We start from the raw sequence: 19,964 nt of genomic DNA on the forward strand, positions 1-19,964 counted from the left end.
ACATCCTTTGCTACCGCCGCGACCCCCCTCTGGGGCCGGGTGTGTGTGGATTGCCGTCGTATTTCTCTCTCTCGTTTCTAGACATGCAGAGCGCTGTGAGAAAGGCGCGGGGGCCGTTTGGATTTAAGGTTAGGGCTAGTGTTTCTCAGACTCCTGCGGAGTGTCTGGAAGAAGGTAAATTATATGAGGACACTTTGCCTGAAAGGACCAGGGAATGTTTAGCCTAGGGAAAGAGGATTAAAGTGGGTGGGTGGAGAAGGGTGTATGTGATGTACCAACAGTTTCCCAATAATTACAAGCTCTGTGGAAAGAAAGAGGTGGTGGTGAATAGTTTCTATAGTTGAGCTGAAATTTCTAGGGGGAGTGTTCTGAGAAGATGTCTAATAATGTTCTTTTTCTTATTTCTCAAGATAAATATGGCCATTTTGCTAAAAAAAAATTATACTTACAATTTCACCCCACCCAACCAGGCATTGGAGCGGTGTTAGTTCCTGGAAATTGTAATGGATGCAAAATAGCCATGTTGCCAACACTTTTGGCGCTGCTGACACTTGCAATGTAGCAAAACAACATAGGGGATTTCTGCACCACCCCATGGCAGCTGTTTTGTGGCATGTTGCAAGTTCCATCTTGCACCCTATGCTATTTAAAATATATATGAAATCACTGGGTGAGGTAGTGAGGAATTTGGAACAAGGTCACCATGCCGATGGTACAAAACAGCTTCTTTTTCACTAGACTAGGGTGAGACAGTCTCAGTTCTCCATCATTTTAGTGGTGAGCTGGATGAGGGCGAACACACTGAAAAATAATCCAAAAAAGATGGATGCCGATGGTGCTTTGTTCTAGATGCTTCTGTCTTAAGGAGCAAGTCCATATTTTGGGAATGTTTCTGGATGTGGCATTGCTCTGACTGCTCACATGGCAACTGTGGCAGGAACACTTTTCACCATCTTGGGAGTCCACTTATGACTGGGAAACAATGATCCTCTACCATCAGGCACACATGCCTCGATAATCTCTAGATTAGACTATTGTAATGCACTGTATGTGGGGTTGCCTTTAAAAACCATCTGGAAACTCCAGTTGGTCCAGAATGGAACAGGCATAACAGAATATCTATTTGTACCCATCACTGTACATACAGTATATAACCCCTGCGTCTAAACAGTTGCACTGACTCTGAATTAGTTTCAAGGCACAACTGCTAGGTTTGGTTTAAAAGGCCTGAATGGCTGAGAGGCAGGATACCTATGTGGGTAACTCTTCATCTGAGGTGCTGCTTCATGTTTCACTTACACAGGAACTAATTTTGCTGTCACCTTTTTATTGGCGTTTCCCCATCCCCTTTACGAAACTCCCTCCCAACAGCAGTTCAGCTGGCCCTTTCCCTACTCTTTTAAAAAATAAAAATATGTAGCCGTATCCCATGCATGTTTATGTTTACTCAGAAGTAAATCCCACCTAGGTAAATAGAGCATGCTCCCCCCCAAAATAGGATTGTAGCCTTAATTAGTAATTAATTGCATTGAGTTCAGTACAAATTAGGTCAAAATGAGTGTATTTAGCATTACACTCATTACTTTAAATGTTATGAAGAATCATAACATCACAGTGATTCCATGCCATGAGGCTGCATTACAGATGAGAGTGGACTCTATAGCAATGTCATGAATCATAACAATTGTGGAGAATCAGATTACATATTCACAAACCAAATCTATTTAATTCTGTTTTTCTCACTGTGAATTGTTGAGTAGTGTATAAATTTACTTTCTTGGCTGGTGCATAAACTACATTACGACAGTAATGTTTGCCTTCTTCGGGGACTAGATCCCATGGTGCTAATGTGCATTGAATTTTAAAATCCATAAAGGTTTAGTATTGATGGAATATATGCTTACAATTTAAATTGGAAAGTGCGCTTTCTGAGTTGCAGGGAAATGTGTATTTTAAGCCTGCAAATTCTTTATCAGGGTTTGTTGCCAAACCTTATGGTCGTATATTTAAGCTAGCATGCTTGCTATTCTTCTATGAACCCTGTATTCATTTAAAGTAAAACATGGTGAGTGATATATTTGTGGATGTATGGATTGTATTCAGTAATGGCTTTGCACCCACAGAAATGCATCCACATAAGGCAGGGCACATGTTTTTTGCTGATCTTTCCCCCTACCTATGGTAACTTCCTTCACTTCCCATAAAGTTGTTTCTCCAGAGTGAGGGACCCTCTGCAGCATTTTGGGACATGGCACAAGAGGATTGCTGAGGTAGGGAAGATTATTGAAAACTGGGTGCTCTGCCTTGTGCAAGCAGAATTGCTTTATGCTGGGGATGGACAAATCTATCAATATCAATTTCAGTTTCTGATTTTTCCAATCTTAAATTCAGTTCTCCACAGGAGCTTTAAAAAGAGATCCTCATGAAAAATTCTCACCATTTTAGTATATTTTCCCCTAATATACACATTTTGTATGCAGATTTGACTAATATAATATAAACATTTTGCAAGCAATTTTCACTAATAAAACACATTTTTGTATTTTATTTTCACAAATATATGCATGTTTTGTCCATGTTCTCTCAGTATATGCACTTTTGTACATATTGTTTGGTTGGAGAACTATATCACAAAATCCAGAGATGTGCAAATTTTAATTATTATTATTATTTATTATTATTTATTAAATTTATATACCGCCCGACTAGCAATAGCTCTCTGGGCGGTGAACATAAAACAGCATAAAAATACAATAAATAACAAAACAATACTAAAATACAAGCAACAATCCAACACAATAAACATTTTTAAAATTAAATCAGTGTAACTTAAAATGCTTCAGAGAATAGGAAGGTTTTGACCTGGCGCCGGAAGGAGAGCAGAGTCGGCGCCAGGCGTACTTCCTCAGGGAGACTGTTCCATAGTTCGGGGGCCACCACTGAGAAGGCCCTAGATCTTGTCATCACCCTCCGGGCCTCCCTGTGAGTTGGAACCCGGAGGAGGGCCTTCGTAGCAGAACGTAGTGCACGGGCCGGTTCATATCGGAAGAGGCGTTCCGCAAGGTATCGTGGTCCCGCACCGTATAAGGCTTTATAGGTTAATACCAACACTTTGAATCTAGCCCGGAAACATATTGGCAACCAGTGCAAGCTGGCCAGAACAGGTGTTATATGCTCGGACCGCTTGGTCCTTGTCAGCAATCTGGCCGCCGCATTTTGCACTAGTTGTAGCTTCCGAACTGTCTTCAAAGGTAGCCCTACGTAAAGCGCATTACAGTAATCCAAACGTGAGGTTACCAGAGCATGTACCACTGATGTAAGGTCCTCTTTACTCAAATAGGGACGTAGCTGGGCTACCAACCGAAGTTGGTAAAACGCATTCCTAACCACCAAGGCTACTTGAGCCTCAAGTGAGAGGGAAGAGTCTAAAAAGACTCCCAGACTACGAACCCGGTCCTTTAGGGGGAGTGTAACCCCGTCCAGGACAGGGTATATATCCACCATCCGATCAGAGAACCCGTCCACCAACAGCATCTCAGTCTTGTCTGGATTGAGCTTCAGTTTGTTAACTCTCATCCAGTCCATTGTCGAGGCCAGGCAACGGTTCAGCAAATTTTAAAGGATAATTGTGCTTCACTTATTGATTCAAGAAGTAATTGATTCAATTAGGTAGTTTCTTATTAAAATGCAAACCAAATCTATTTTCTTCTCCATCCTTACTTTCTGCTAGTGAAAAGCCTCCATTGGATATAACTCTATCGTTGTAAAGAAATTCCAGGCGTAGAAGTTCAAATTGGGAACTGAAATTCAGGCTGTGAAGGGCTTGTCTTTCACAATCACTATGCAGATCCATGCCATATATTTAAAGCACATCCAATGCACGTTTAAGTCACATGATTTTCCCCAAAGGATCCTGGAAACTGTGGTTTCCACCTCACAGAGCTACAGTTTCCCAGCAACCTTAATAACCTACAGTTTCCATGATTCTTTGGGGGAAATCATGTGCTTTTAATGTGCATGTTATATTCTAAGATTTTGGTTACTGTATAATACTGCCAAAGGTGTCCAGTATTTCCTTTCAGTTGTTGAGATTGTGATCTTAGTGATCTGAGCAATTTTGCAGAGGACAAAAATTCTTGCCCCAATAGCCAGGTGAATAATTATTGCTACCAGGATAAATATACTTGAGCAGCTAATTTCAGTGAAATGGAAACTGTGCTCACAAAGTAGACTTTAAAAATAACAGCCATATGGCACAAACTATTAGCTGTTCCAAGTTTTCTACTCGAGAGGCCAAGGTCCTAAGCATGGGCACTCAACCACTGAAAAGCTAATGGGAGGCTTTTGCATTTAAAATGAAGAAAGGAATCCATAAAATCCTATGAAAAGAATGTACTTTCAGAAAGTGCTGTGCTCTGTGAACAGTGGGTGAGTATGAATTGTAAATGTTTCTGCAGCATTATATAAGATGATGTTTGGTTTACAACTGTAGAGATTAAATATATGGCCTCCTGGTCTTGTAAAAAGAAAGTCCATACAGTATTTCATATGATGTTTAATGCTGCAGTAACACTAATCTCCTGGAGTGATCATTGGATATTAAATGCTTTGCTCTTTGAACTTACACCCTATACTACACAACATTATAGCTATTTTTGTGTCAGAGGCAAGAATGTCTGCCCTAACAGTTTGGACCAGCTGGCCTAGTATGTTTCTATCAAGTAGTGTATCATAACCTGATTGCTTGCAAGCAAAATTGTGAAAGTCCCACAGTTCATTGTGCTAGTTGTGAGATAGTATATGGGTAGAAACATTCCTTTCTAACCACTGTGATCAGCTTACCCTGAAGTTTGAGCTTTGATTACCCTTGCCACAGCTGTATGCAAAGCAAGGAATGTTTATAGTACAATTTGTGGGTGCAATAGGGCATGTGGACAAATGATAACATGTAGCTATGAAATCCTGCTGCAATATGTTGACACTGCCATGGCAGAGTGATTTTTTTAAAGTATTTTTTCAAAGTATTTTGCAAGTCCAGTGTCCTCTGCCTGTGTTCAGTGCTACCCTAATTATTTCAAATCATATTTATACGAGCCCAATCCCTGGGTCTGATGGAAGTTGTAGTTCAAAAAAGTAATTTATCCAAGCTCTGGATTCACGTGGTGGTGATGAAATGCCTTGTGCTACCATTTTACTACAGTAAATTTGTTATTACTAGTTAATATAGATTTGCCATTTATGAAGGAGTCGGAGTTGGAGTCGGACAGTAGAAAAATAAAGGAGTCGGAGTCGAAGGTCTGGCATACCGACTCCACAACCCTGGCAACAGGTGATCCTGTTGAAACCCTTGTCACGCTGTGAAACCCTGAGTGCCCTCTCTGGCATTGTGGAGCCTGGTTTGCACCTTGGTACACCAGTGAACTAAGGGCAATGAATCAGGCTGGATGACGGCTAGTGCGCAGGTGGTGAAATATGTGCTGATTGAGCACAAGGACAACATAACTATGCCTACAGTGTGGCAGTGAGGGTGGTAAAGAAGGCCCACTTCACTGCCTCCATCACATCCTCAAGTAGCCATCCAGTGGAGCTTTTCCATAGCGTCAGGGGTCTGTTGACATCAACTATAGGAAACTGAGTTTTCAACCCTTTGGAGGCCCATTGTGAATTGTTTGCAAGAAACTTTAAGGGGAAACTTGCTTGCCTTCATAGCAATCTTGATGCCCCCAGTGCAGTCCCCAGTGAGACGTCCAGTGCAATGTCTGCAGCAACATCTTCAGATTAGTTTCAGTTGATGCGGTCTGATGATGTGGACAAGGTGCTCGCGACAATGCGGCCAGCAATGTGTCCTCTCAATCCTTGCCCTTCTTGCCTTATTAAACCTTGCTGAGGGGTTATGACTGAGTGGATCCAGGGTGTGGTCAATGCGTTGGTGCGGGAGGTAGTGGTCCCAGTTGCCCTGAAAGAGGCGGTGATCCGACTGCTCCTGAAAAAGCCCACCCTGGACCCATTGGTTTGTAACAGTTATCACCTGGTCGCAAATACCCCCTTTTTAGGGAAGGCAATTGAGAGAGTAATTGTAATACAGCAATTGCAAGTACTCTTGGCCCATTCCAGTCTGGGTTCAGGTGTGGTTATGGGACTGAATTGGCCTTGGTCGCCCTGATGGATGACCTTTATTGGGAGAAGGACAGGGGGAGTGTGACCCTCTTATTCTTACTTGATCTCTCAATGGTGTTTTATACCATTGGCCATGGTATCCTTCTGGGCCGACTTGGTGAGATGCGTATTGGAAGCACTGTTTTACAGTGGTTCTGATTCCACCCCAGGGTCATTTTCAGAGAATAGCGTTGGGTGATTGTCTTTTGGCCCCCTGGCAGTTGTGCTGTGGAGTGCCGCAGGGTACCATCTTGTCCCCCATGCTGTTTAACATCTATATGAATCCCTTGGGAGCGGTCATCAGGAGATTTGGGGCAAGGTGTCAGCAATATGCTGATGTTACCCAGTTCCATTTCTCTAACATCTGAATCGATAGAGGCCACGCAAGCCCTAAACCAGTGCTTAGACTCGGTAGTGGGCTGGATGAGGCCAATAAACAGAGGCTGAATCCCAGCATGATAGAGGCACTGTGGGTTGGTTATTCCTGAGTTCAGATAAGTGGTCAGTTGCCTGCTTTGGGTGGAGTTGTACTCCCTCTGAAAGAGCAGGTCTGCAGTCTGGGGGTACTCCTGGATCCATCTTTGTTGCTAGAGACCCAGGTGACCTCCGTGGAGTGCCTTTAACCAGCTTCGGCTGGTAAGACAGTTGAAATAATTGCACTGGCTGCCCAGTAGCTACAGGGGCAAATTCAATGTTCTAGTTTTGGTGTACAAAGCCCTATACCGCTTGGGACCAGGATACCTGAAAGATTGTCTTACCCCTTATATACCCAGTCGATCACTACACTGTGCAGGTGAAGACCTCCTGAAGATACCATCTTATCAGGAGGTCCATTCTGCACAACATAGGAAGCGGACCTTTAGTGTAGTGGCACTTAACCTTTGGAATTCCCTCCTACTGAAGACCTTCCTCTTTCAACAAGCCTTTTAAGTAGAGCTTATTCCAGTCTGCATCTGTGTTGGAATTGCTTTTTAAGATGTTTTTACAGCTTTTTTAAAAAAGATGTTTTTTAAAATGTTTTGTTGTAATATACTTTAAAGTCCATTTTTAAGATGTTTTAGACTGTTTTTAGTGTTTTTGTTGCTGCCCCGGGCTTCTACTGGGAGAAAGGACAGGATATAAATTTAATAAATAATAATAGCCATTAAGAGAGCTGTTGGTACACAATAGTTTTGTTTGGTTGTATTATGTTATTCTTAATGCTGGTTAGGTATTATTTTATTGTTTAGTTTTTTAGATCTGTTGTTGTTTCTGTATCATTTCTGTATCATTTTGCTTTGTACATCGCCTAGAGTGGCTGATGGCCAGCCAGATAGGCGATTAATAAATGTAATAAATAACTAAATAAAAATAAATAGTGTAAAAATTTGGAAAATTTGTAACATTTCTAAGGGCTGATCCACTCAGTTTCTTGGATGTGCATATCATCCATTGCACTGCGGGTGTGCTGACCCCTGTGATTTCGCCAAATGCGGGAAACTCGACTGCACTTTATTTATTTATTTATTTATTATTTGATTTATATCCCGCCTTTCCTCTCAGCAGGAGCCCAAGGCGGCACTTGTGGTAAGGCTGCCAAGAGTGAGGAAGGGAGGACTGGTGCAGGAGCAGCACATGCAGGAAGAGGTGGGGAGAATGTAGTGGATGATTATCAGTGCCTTAAGCTGGAGTTCTAAACACATTTACCTAGAACTGAAGATAAGCCCTATTGAAAATATAGGAGTTATTTTTGAATAGGTATGTATAGGATAGTGCTGTTGGGCTACACTTTTATACTTGCTTACCTGGGAATAAACCCATTAAACTCAATGGATTTCTTCTGAGTGGACATGCCAGCAAATAGGCGGCGTCCTCCCAAGTTTGGCACTGACTCATTATTTATTTTTTGTATTTTTAAGGCAAATAAAATATGCTGTGTGCCACAGTCAGCATTATAATAATGAGCAATGAATCTGTAGAGTTTGAGATGGATTAATTACAAATACAGGGAAAGGTTTAACAAATTAGTTCAAGAGAAATTGCAGAGGATTTGGAAATGACTCATTGGGGCCACAGACAAGTCATTTGTACAGTTCACCATATTTGTAACCCTAACCCACATTGTATACAGTTCTCTGGAATAATTTATAAGCTCATTACCCCTATTATCATAACAAAGATAATTGGTGGATTAGGTCAAAATGAGCTGTACAAAATTGCTGTGGGGAAAATCTAGTGTTTCCTGTTTTCCATTAGCTGTTAATGTGAAAAGCAAATTAAGATGCCATTTGTTTTTTTCTTTGTAAATAATCGGCCTTGGCCGTTAAACATTTCTAAACTGGCTTTAATTATTGTTGTATAGAGGAACTACAGTGCAATTTCTTACAAATAGCATTTGCTGCTTAATGTCTTGGCACTATTATGGTCTTTTTCCCACATATTTTTGAATAGAACATGAGAGATATTAGTAACGATTTCATACTTTACTAAGACTTCAGAAAGGTTTGCTAAAAGCACATATTAGAACACAAGAGGAGCCTTGGTGGATCAGACCAAAGGCCCATCCAATCTAGCTCTCTGTTTTCATGGTGGCCAGATTTGTATGGGAAGCCTGCAAGCAAGACATGAGAGGCTCCCCAGCTGTGATTCTAGCAACTGATATTCAGAGGCACACTACCTCCAACATTGGATATACCTGAGAACATAAGAATAGCTTGCTGGATAAGGCCAGTGGCCCATCTAGTCCAGCATCATGTTCTCACAGTGGCCAACCAGATGTCTATGCAAAGCACACAAGTAGAACATAGCCATCATGGCTAGTAGCCATTAATAGCCTTATCCATGAATTTGTCAAATTCTTTTTTAAAGCCATCCAAGTTGGTGACCATCCCTACATCTTGTGGGAGTGGATTTAAAAACTGTATAAAACTAATTTCATACAGATCAGCATTAAAACTATTATTAAATTAATTAAATTGATAACTAGCCTTTCCTCCCAGAAGGAGCCCAGGGCGGTGAACAAAAACACTAAAAACATCTTTAAAACATCTTTAAAAATAAATATTTAAAACATCTTTTAAAAAGAAAAATCTAAAAACAATTTCAACACAGATGCAGGCTGGGATAAGGTCTCTATTTAAAAGGCTTGTTGAAAGAGGAAGGTCTTCAATCAGCATCGAAAAAACAACAGATATGGCGCCTGTCTAATATTTAAGGGGAATGAATTCCACAGGGTAGGTGCCACAGTACTAAAGGTCAATTTCCTACATTGTGGCCTGGGAGAGTAAAAAGTTCACCTAGAAAAATACTGCTATAAAATAGGCACTCTATGGATGGTATTTTAAATATGGGGTACCACCACTGAAAAGACCCTTTCCTTAGTGGCCACCTTGTGTTTTCAGTTATGTTTTCTTGACTGCAGGAAGCTTCCAGCTAAAATGTGGTTCCCATATGCCCCAGGAGCTTTGGTGGCTATGCCCGCTGACCAGTACTAGAGCCAGTTTATATTTAATAAAAGGCTTAGAGCAGCAATATAGCTGTCCCCACCACAGCTAGGATATCTCCTGTCAACATGGCTGTGTGCGCGCATCCCTGCCATAAACCAAGATGGTGGCAGCGGCGTCACTACAGGGGTGCGGCAGGTGTGGACCGCACTGGGTGTCACCATCAGAGGGGGTGACACCCAGAGCCGCCGCCCCTAGGCACTGGGAAGCGGGACAGTTGGCAACTCCGCCTCTTCTCCTCCCCTTTTGCCCGGCTGTTCTTTGCTCCTGCCGTGGCTTCTGCCCGATGCCTAGCGAGCTGGCCCGGCAGGGCCCGGTCTTGGAGAGCTGCGGTGCCTTTGCCCCAGCACACCACCGCCGCCGCGGGGAAGAGCGGTCGGGACAAGGCCAGCGGTCTTTGCAAGGGCTGCCGCATGGGATGATAGTGGGGGTGACTGGCGCCTGTTCCTCCCCAGCTCATCTCCCGTAGAAAGAAAATGCCCCGCCGCCCCGTTGTTCTCCCTCCTTGCCCTTCGGCTGGACTCTGGACTTCTCCAAAGCGTGCTTTGCGACAGAGTCCGAGCAGTGTTTACTGGGAAGCAAGGCCCGTTGTGTCCCGCAGGCTTGCTCCCAGCCAGGTGAAGTGTGCCTTGGCCTGCACCTGAGACGCGGAGGGGTGTTCGGGCCTCCTGTGTGCTGCAAGCCATGATCTTCAGCGTTGGGCCGACGCCTGGGAGAAAGGGAGCAGGCGGTAGATTGGCCTCGTGAGTGTGGTGGGGAACCTTGGCCCAAAGGCACCCCGTGCGGGCAGCTGGGGCCAGCCTTGCGGGCGAGCTCTGTGGGAAAGCTACGGAAGGGCCCAGGGCAGCGGCAGAGGGTCTGCAGATGGAGCTGGGAAGAGGCCCCTGCCTGAAATCCTGGAGAGATGCTGCCAGTCTGTGTGCAGCTGGACCTGATACAAGGCAAGTTCCTATGGGCCGTATTTGACTAAGGCCTACGCAGAGTCGAGCCATTGACATTAATGACCCTAACTAAGTTTGGTCTGTTAACTTCAATGCGTCTACTCTGAGTAGGAGGTGTGCTCCTCTACAAGTAAGCCTTCGGCTGCAGAACTGTTTAATCTGTTTTTTAACTGATCTGTATAGCAGCTTTTAGCCAGAGCTTGGAAAAGTTACTTTTTTAAACTACAGCTCCCATCAGCCCCAGCCAGCATGGCCACTGGATTGGGCTGATGGGAGTTATAGTTCAAAAAAGGAGGTCCATGGGGGTGACACCATGGGAATGGCGGGGTGTGCGATCCGTGGCAGCAATCCTGCCACGAATCATGGAAGGGGAGTGCCAGGGCCTGGGACAGGCTTGTGCCCAAGGGCCCCAGCGTGTCTGGGGCTGGCCCTGCTTACGCTTCCAGGAGGCAGTGGCTGCTTCATCCATTGCTGAGGGCTCAGGATCAGTCAGGACTCCATGCAAATCCTCCCCTTCCAAAAGTACCATCATTCGAAGACTCCACATTGCATAATTGTCCTTCTCCAGCCTTGGGATGCTTGTCTTAACTGTTGATTCTTCAGCCATGGTTTCCTATCTTTTGTTCTGCTTTCTTTCTCTAACCTAAAGTCTTTTTGATCTCTTTTGTAAATCACACACAGTACTTAGCCTTTTTAGCTGTCAGGCACAACTTGCAATTCAATTTAGCTTATTGGCACACATACCCTTTGTAATGTAAATATGCAAAACTGTGTGTGCCAGTGTGTGTATTTACCAAAGTAGCAGGCTTTTACCTTGCATTTAGATCACTGAGACTTAGTACTTAATAAAATAAGAAAAGCTACTTTATTTATAGATATTTATTATTTATTTAATTTATTAGTCGCCCATCTGGCTGGTTGTCCAGCCACTCTGGGCGACGTACAAGATAAAACAATACATTAAAACATTAAAATTTAAAACCATAACAGTAAGAAACCTAACCCACCCCAAAAGCCTGCCTGAAGAGCCAGGTCTTCAAGGCCCGGCGGAAGCTTATCATAGAGTATCATAGAGCAGAGTAGATAGGAAAGGCATGCCTAGTTCTAACTAACTGATTAAGTTGGAGGCACAATGCCCAGACTTGGGTATTGCCCTCATGGCTCAGAAGAGAAAGCAAAAGACAAAATGTCTCCTCTCTCCTCGGACAGTCGAAGAATGAGGGGCAGGTCAGCTTCCCTGAGCTTATCAGTTTATAATGGAAGGAAGTTAGGTAGAGAACAACACAGGTAAAGGTAGGCAAGGCTAACCAGCTGGAGGACCCTAACTCTATCTTCCTTCTGGAATACAAACAAAAGAACCCAAACAGGAGTTGCTTTAGCCCCACTTCCAACAAAAATCAGCCCAAATAACAGAAACAAGACGTGTGCTGTGCTGATCTTGTTTTAGTAAGGAGGAAGCAACAATATTAGGTCAGTTGATGTAGTTCAGATATTCACTTTAAATATGTTTGATTTACTTAGCAATTTTAGTGAAGTTTCCTGTGGTAAATTGTTTTCTTTTGCTTCTGTTTCTGTGAATATGTGAAGTATATTGTATCCAGAAACAATTGTGGAATAATGGCACTGACTATTCTGCAGAATAGTCTCCAGTGGGCATAAGGAATATCTCAAATTGCACAAGATAAAACAGTGGGAAGTGAAACGTATTCTAGCAAATTTCTAAGTGTGCTCCGTGTTTTAATTTACTATGCCCGTCCTTCCTTAAGTGGAATGGTTAAAGGCTAGCAGGCTGAACACATGCATCTTAGGCAGGCCAAGTTTGTTTTTTCTAACAGTTAGATTCATTGCTTAAGTATCAGCATATTACAATCAGTTTAAGTTTACATCAAAGTTGTAGTTTCAGATTCAACTGTTAATGAACCCAAAATAGAAATAGAATATAACCTCCAGTTTGAAAAACAAAAGGCTATCTTCACCGTCATATGACACTGACAAAAAAAAAAAACGGTTTGAAAGTAATAAAAATAAAATTGATATAGATTTCTAGGATGAATAATGAGTATCTAGGGTAGAGTCTCTGTAGAAACAGTAGTAACATAGGAAAGAAACAAAGTAAGAACACCACCAATAAACATACAAAGAATGTAATTCTCCTCTTTGGAGATGCAGTCCTGTTTGCAGGTGTTTCCACCAATCATCATATGATCAGAGGCACATTATTATTATTATTATTGTTATTTTATTCAATTTCTATACCGCCCACAGCCAACGGCTCTCTGGGCGGTGAACAGCATAAATTTAAAATACAATATAATAAAATCACATATCAATACCACACACATAACAAAATTCCAAAGACTAAAAACATATTACATAATTGTTCTAGTATACTAAGATGTAATAAATATACTAAGAATATATATTAAATATATATAAATATATTATAGTGGCAAGACAAAGGGAGGAATCCCTCTCCCCTGGTTCCTGGCACCAGGAGTGCTGGGAAATGTAGTTCTCCTGGTGCTAATGAAAGATGTCAGTTCTGAAGGTGGGCAAGAGGACTTGACTTGAAACCCAAGCTGGAGAAGCTTCTATGGCTGTTACGCTCACTTTGTATTTGAGGTGAGCGTCACAAGCCACCGAAATTTATATGTAATATGACACTCAAGTGACCTCACTTAAATTCTGCACTTCTCCCCTACCCATATACAGCAGATGAGGTGTTCCAGTACAATCGACATCCATTGACATGTTACCAAATTCTTCCAAACTACACAGGAAGTGGATTGGACTGTGAAAGACCAACCCAAATTGTGTTTGCATTTTTATAAATTTGCAGGGCAGTATAATATCTCGGGTCTCCTACTCCTTTGGTGCATTCCCTATAGCTTCCCAATTTTCCTGCGTTTTAAAGTGTGATAGAAATATTTGTTAGCTATAGGTACATTCCTAAACCTGCAAGGGTTTTTTGCCTATTAGTGAATTTCTCTGTTTTTTAATCCAGGAGGTAAGAAATAGGATCCTGTGCAAGTTTGCTGAAAATGGATTGATCATTTTCATGCTTATTGAGTTCAGTGGGATTTACCCCTGTGCAATCATGCTTAGGATAGATTAAACTGACTATGGGGGAGGAAAGAAGGGGGAGCTGGAGTGGGGAGAGGAGAGGGGAAAGGCAGGTTTGATCATTTGCATGCTTATTAAGTTCAGTGGGATTTAATCCTGTGCAATCATGCTTAGGATAGGTGAAACACACTTGGGAAAGGAGGGGAGGAAGGGTAGGGGTAGGGAGAAAGGCAGAGAGGGAGGGAGGAGATTGGGTGGGTGGTCACTGGGCAGAGGGAAAGCCCCCTTCCTTTCCAAAATAACAGTATCATTATTTGTTGGGGTTTCTCCCACCTTTTTATTCTACAGCAGATACATGTAGTTTCCCACCAAATTTAAACTAAAGCTTTCCCTGGCCACATTCACACCAGACATTTATTCCACTTTGAACTGTCATGGCTTCCCCCAAAGAAGTCTGGGAACTGTAGTTTGTAAAGGGTGCTGAGAGTTGTTAAGAGACGTCCTGTTCCCTTCACAGAGGTACAATCCACAGAATTCTTTGGGAAGAAGGGCTGATTGTTAAACCATTCCGGTCATTGGAGCTCTGTCGAGAGAAGGGAATAGGAGACATTTTTTAAAAAATAGGTCAAACTCTTAGAACTAAAATAATCTTTTTTTTTTTTTTTCAATAATTTTTATTCAGATTTTCATAAAACATACAAGACAAAATCATAAAACATTCAAAGACAAAAAACAAAATCAAAAATAGTTAAACAAAAAGAAAAAAAGAAAAAAAAAAAACAAAAATAAAAAATAAAGAGTAAAATATTGACTTCCCATTTGTCAAAGATCAAATCAGTTATAAGTCTATAATATATAACAATCCTGTCTCTTAAGTCATATTATAAAATCACTTTCCTCCAGTAGTTATCTTACTTAATCATCAAATCTCATAAACATTACTTTATTCTTTCCACAAAAAGTCAAAGAGAGGTTTCAATTCTTTAAGAAATATATCTATCAATTTTTTTTTCCAGATAAGCATATCGATTAATCCATCTCATTACTAATTATGATAATCTTATTGTCATAACCATAGTCAAAATAAACATTTCAATTAATCCATCACATCAGAATCTGTTAGGTTCAATAATTTCAGTAGCCATTGTTCTATTATCTCTATTAGTTCCATTTTCCATCTTCCATCTTCAGTAGTCTTGTTAAGTCCAGTAATTTCAATATCCAATCTTCCATTATCAGTATTCCATAATAATCTTGCTGTCAAAGCCATAGTCATATAGTAAGAGTCTGATGGGGATTACCTCTATCCCAAATATTTTCTTGCCATCCATTCTGAATAGGTTGCTGAAATACTGCTGTAAAATCATATCTCTGTTCTTTTTTTCAAAATACACTGGGTCATCTCTTAAAAGTTTTTCCATTGTCACATGGCTGCAGTTAATTCCATAGATTTTCTCTATATTGGGCTCCATCACATCATTCCAGTCCAGAAGATTATCCATGCCATTGATAACTTTATCTCTAGAATCTTCATTCATTTCTTCAGAGATAACATTGAGTTCCAAACAATAGATTTTATTTCTAAAGTCCATAGACTCCAAATCTTGTTCCTGTTCCACGTTGGTTCCAATCTCCGGGATCTCCTCTCTCACAGGGACCCCTATTCCAGTCTCCAGGGTCACCTCTCTCACAGGGACCCCTGTTCCAATCTCCGGGGTCTCCTCTCTCACAGGGACCCCTTCCAGGGTCACCTCTCTCACAGGGACCCTTATATCTTTAATCTCCTGCTTCATTTTACTCAATTCAATTTTCATTATCTCAATCTCATCCATTATTTTCTGAAACATAGTTATTTCCAGATTTTCAGCCACTTTCTTAATTGCCATTTTAAAAGAAAAATATAGGAAAACCACTTCTTATTTCAGCAACAATTGGGTTAATACTCCAAACTTGGTGACATCACAGTATAAACAGAGCAGACAGCCTTATCTCTCCAATAGTTAAGTAAACAAAATGCAGTTCCCAGGATCGAAACAATTAATGGCAATCGTCAAGAAACAGATTCGTCAAAATAAAATAGACCAAAAAGAGAGTAGTCTCAAAACAGTATAATATTTTTCAAAATAAAAATCTGGAATAGAAATCCCTCTTCTGTGTATATCTTTAGAATGCAAATCCAGGACAGCTTTTTGCAACAAAAACAGAGATAAGCTATTAATTAGTGCGTAGCAGAGAGAAGTTATGGCTCCCCAGTGAGATGTCAAAAACTGATCAATCTGGCAAATCTCTTTTAAACAGCAACAATTTAAGTCAAGTAAAAGAAAAATATAGAAAGAAGGGTGCTTGCCTGTTAGTGCGTTCTCTCTTAGAAGATAAGATGAACGTTCGCTTTAACAGATAGAGCTTGCTGTTGAAAATCCGTCCCACCTTCGTCGGCTGGACCTCGTCCCATAAATTAATGAGATCTGGTCGTCCCAACAAAAATAGGCTTTGAGGTTAATCTCTTCGTTTCTCCCTACCCGGGAGAAGTTTAATCAGTCAAAAAAAAAAGAAAAAACTGACTGATATATCTGAATAAGCTTCTTTTGAGGCAGGAGCCCGTCTCAAAAGCAGGCACAGGCTAAGTCACCCTTCCCGGAAGTCAGAACTAAAATAATCTAACCAATACGTTTGAGCAATACATTCTAAAGATGCTATAACCTACAACATGTACAAATCAAACATATTGAGGAATTGAACTTTGAGCCTGTGATTTGTCCCAGACTGTACATATAACGTAATCGTAGTTAGTACTAGAAGTTAAAAATACTGTGTAAACAGAATACCCAGGGCAAATTGACATGGGACAAAGAATGTCAAGAAAAAAAACTTTTCATCTAAATATACTTCACAGTGAGAAAAGAGTATTGGGACTCCATAATTAGAGCACAAGAATACCTTTAGGGAGGGTGAAGTAGGCCAAGTTCTCATGATAAGCATGTGGCTGGATAGTGGCACAGTTCACTGCAAATGAGAGCTGACATGATTGAATGCTGCTTGGGTGCTTCTAGGTGGGAGTTTATTGTGGAACTGGTGATGTTCATGCACACAAGTTTTTGGCTATATCATGCCAGGGCCTTGTAGAAAGAGAAAGCAGGTGGGCTGTAAGGTTTCATCTGAAATTAAAAAAATCATTCAGAACTCAGCTCATTCCATTCATACTGTACATTTATTAATTTTATTATTTGTTTATTTGATTTATATCCCGCCCTTTTTCCCAGTAGGAGCCCAGGGCGGCAAACAAAAGCACTAAAAACACTGTAAAACATCATGAAAACAGACTTCAAAATATATTAAAACACAACAACCATTAAAAACATACTAAAACAAAACATCTTTAAAAACATTTTTTTAAAAGCTTTAAAAACATTTTATAAAAGAAGGTTTAACAATATATTAAAAAACAATTCCAACACAGATGCAGACTGGGATATGGTCTCTACTTAAAAGGTTTGTTGAAAGAGGAAGGTCTTCAATAGGCACCGAAAAGATAACAGAGATGGTGCCTGTCTAATGTTTAAGGAGAGGGAATTCCAAAGGTGCCACTACATTAAAGGTCCGTTTCCTATATTGTGCAGAATGATAAGATGGTATTTGCAGGAGGCTCTCACCTGCAGAGCGTAGTGATCAACTGGGTTTATAAAGGGTAAGACGGTCTTTCAGGTGGCCTGGTCCCAAGCTGTATAGGGCTTTATACACCCAAACTAGAATCTTGAACTTAGCCAGGTAGCTAATAGGTAGCTTTCTATAGGTTTCTATATGTTCTAGTACTTTGGTGTAAACTTTTAGTTTGGTTCTTTGAAACTCCTTTTGTGCAGGATGCTCTTTCACACTGAAATCTTTCATTCCACAGTACTATTGGGTTTCAGCAATTTGCTACAAATGAAGAGCAACCGGTACCTTGAAAATGCCAGAACTATAATGTAATGAGATTCGTTTAGTTGATGGGGACCACTGTAGCTATGAATGGAAGCAGCAGATGTGTAAGATTTTGTAGAGTATTGAATATCTGTTGAATCCTGCCACAGGTGGATAATGGAAACAGGAATTATACAGACATCCGCAATGTGTTGTTAACAAGAATAAGGAGATTACACATTTGCGTCATGCAACCAGGGCCAGAACTAGAATGGGACAAGTGAGGCCCTTGCCTGGGGCACCTGATTCAAGGGGATATCAAAATCATGGTTAACATTATGTGTGCATATTTAGAAAAATAAAATGTATTTATTTTAATAATATGTTAAGTGAGATTATTGGTAATGGGTAGTACAGAATGTTATTGGGGGAGACTCAGTTGCAACAAAAATAATAAAGTGTAAAGGCAGGTTGGCAGCAACCAGGCAAATGTTTCAGGAGCCCGTATAGGAAGTGTGAGGTGCAATCATCATTCTCTTTTAATTAAACTGAAGATAATGGTAAACTCAATGACGTTTCTATCAATTTTGACTTAATTGCAGGAACTAAATGATCTACAATTAATGTTATGAAACTAATGAACCCAGCAGTAGATTTGGCGCTAAAATATGAGATTGATTTCAAGCTTAGACCTCCTGAAAATAATCCATGAATATTTACTAACAGTCTCACCCAAACCTGGAAATGGCAATGAGGATACTTGTAACTATGCCTGTTATGGTAGCAAAGAAGCTTCAGCAAGTTAAAATTAATTAATCTCTTGGACAAGAGATTCTTTCAACTGAAAGCAAAATTACAAAGCAAATTTTGACCAAGTAATTGATGATTTCACTGCAATTAAAGCTTTGGGGTTTACATTATCTTTGAGGATGTTCTGATTGGATGTTTTAATATGTTTTTATAATTTTGTGATATTTTCTATTTTTCTAGTGTTCTGTGTGATCTAATAATTGTGATATTTTTGTTTCAGTGACTGTTGTATAGTTGATCAGTGCTACTATATGTTATTAAATAGGCTACATTATATTCACTAATAGGCAAAAAACCTTGCAGTTTAAGAACGTACCTATAGCCCACAGATATCTCTATCAAACTTTAAAAAGCAGGGAAATTGGGCAGCTATAGTGAATGCACCAGGGGAGCAGGAGACCTGACCTCCTCTGTGAGATATTGGACTGCCCTACAAATTTGTCAAAATGCAAGCACAATTTGGGTTGTTCTTTCACAGTCCAATCCACTTCCTGTTTAGCTGTGTAGATACGTTCTTAAACTGCAAGGTTTTTTTGCCTATTAGTGAATTTCTCTGCTTTTTAATCCGGGAGATAAGAAATGGGATCCTGTGCAAGCTTGCTGTGAATGGATTGATCATTTGCATGTTTATTGTGTTCTGTGGGATTTACTCCTCTGCAATCATGCTTAGGATAGGTGAAACTGACCACAAGGGATGGGGAGGGGAGGAGGAGGAGGGAGGGGAGGAAGAGCGGAGGGGAGGAGGGGGATAGGAGCAAGAACGAGGGGGAGGGAAGGAGAAGGACAGGTCTGATTATTTGCATGTTTATTGAGTTCAGTAGAATTTACTCCTGTGCAATCATGCTTCCCGGGGGGAGGGAGGGATGGCTGGAGTGGGTAGGGGAGGAGGAAGGGGGAGGAGAGGGGAAGGAGGGGAAGAGCAGGTCTGATCATTTGCATGCTTATTGAGTTCAATGGGATTTACTCCTATGTAATCATGGTTAGGATAGGTAAAACTGACCATGGGGGAGAAGCAGGGGGAGGGGAGAGGAGAAGGAAGGAGAAAGGGAAGGGAGAGGGGTGCTGAAGAAGGGGGAAGAAGGGGATTGGAGGGGGAGGGGCAGGGGCAAAGGAAAGGGCAACGGAGGGCAGGTTTGATCATTTGCATGCTTATTGAGTTCAATGGTATGTACTGCCATGCAATCATACTTATAAGATAAGTAAAACTGACCATGGGGAGGCAGAGGGGATTGGAGGGGGAGGGGGCGGGGAGGGGAGGGGAGGGGCAAGAGGGAGGGGACAGGAGGGAGGAGAAGGGAGGGTGGGTTTGATCAGTTGCATACTTTTTGAGTTGAATGGGATTTATTTCTGTGCAATCATGTTTGAAAATGGAAATGGACTGCTTTCAAGTCGATCCTGACTTATGGTGACCCTATGAATAGGGTTTCATGGTAAACAGTATTCAGAGGGGTTTTTCCCATTGCCTTCCTCTGAGGCTGAGAGGCAGTGACTGGCCCAAGGTCACCCAGTGAGCTTCATGGCTGTGTGGGGATTCGAACCCTGATCTCCCAGGTTGTAGTCCAACACTGACCTGGGGGAGGGGCAAGGAGGATTGGAGGAGGGGAGGGAGGAGATT

This window comes from Rhineura floridana, chromosome 6 (assembly GCF_030035675.1).
Source record: "Rhineura floridana isolate rRhiFlo1 chromosome 6, rRhiFlo1.hap2, whole genome shotgun sequence".
In the NCBI taxonomy this organism is placed as follows: Eukaryota; Metazoa; Chordata; class Lepidosauria; order Squamata; family Rhineuridae; genus Rhineura; species Rhineura floridana.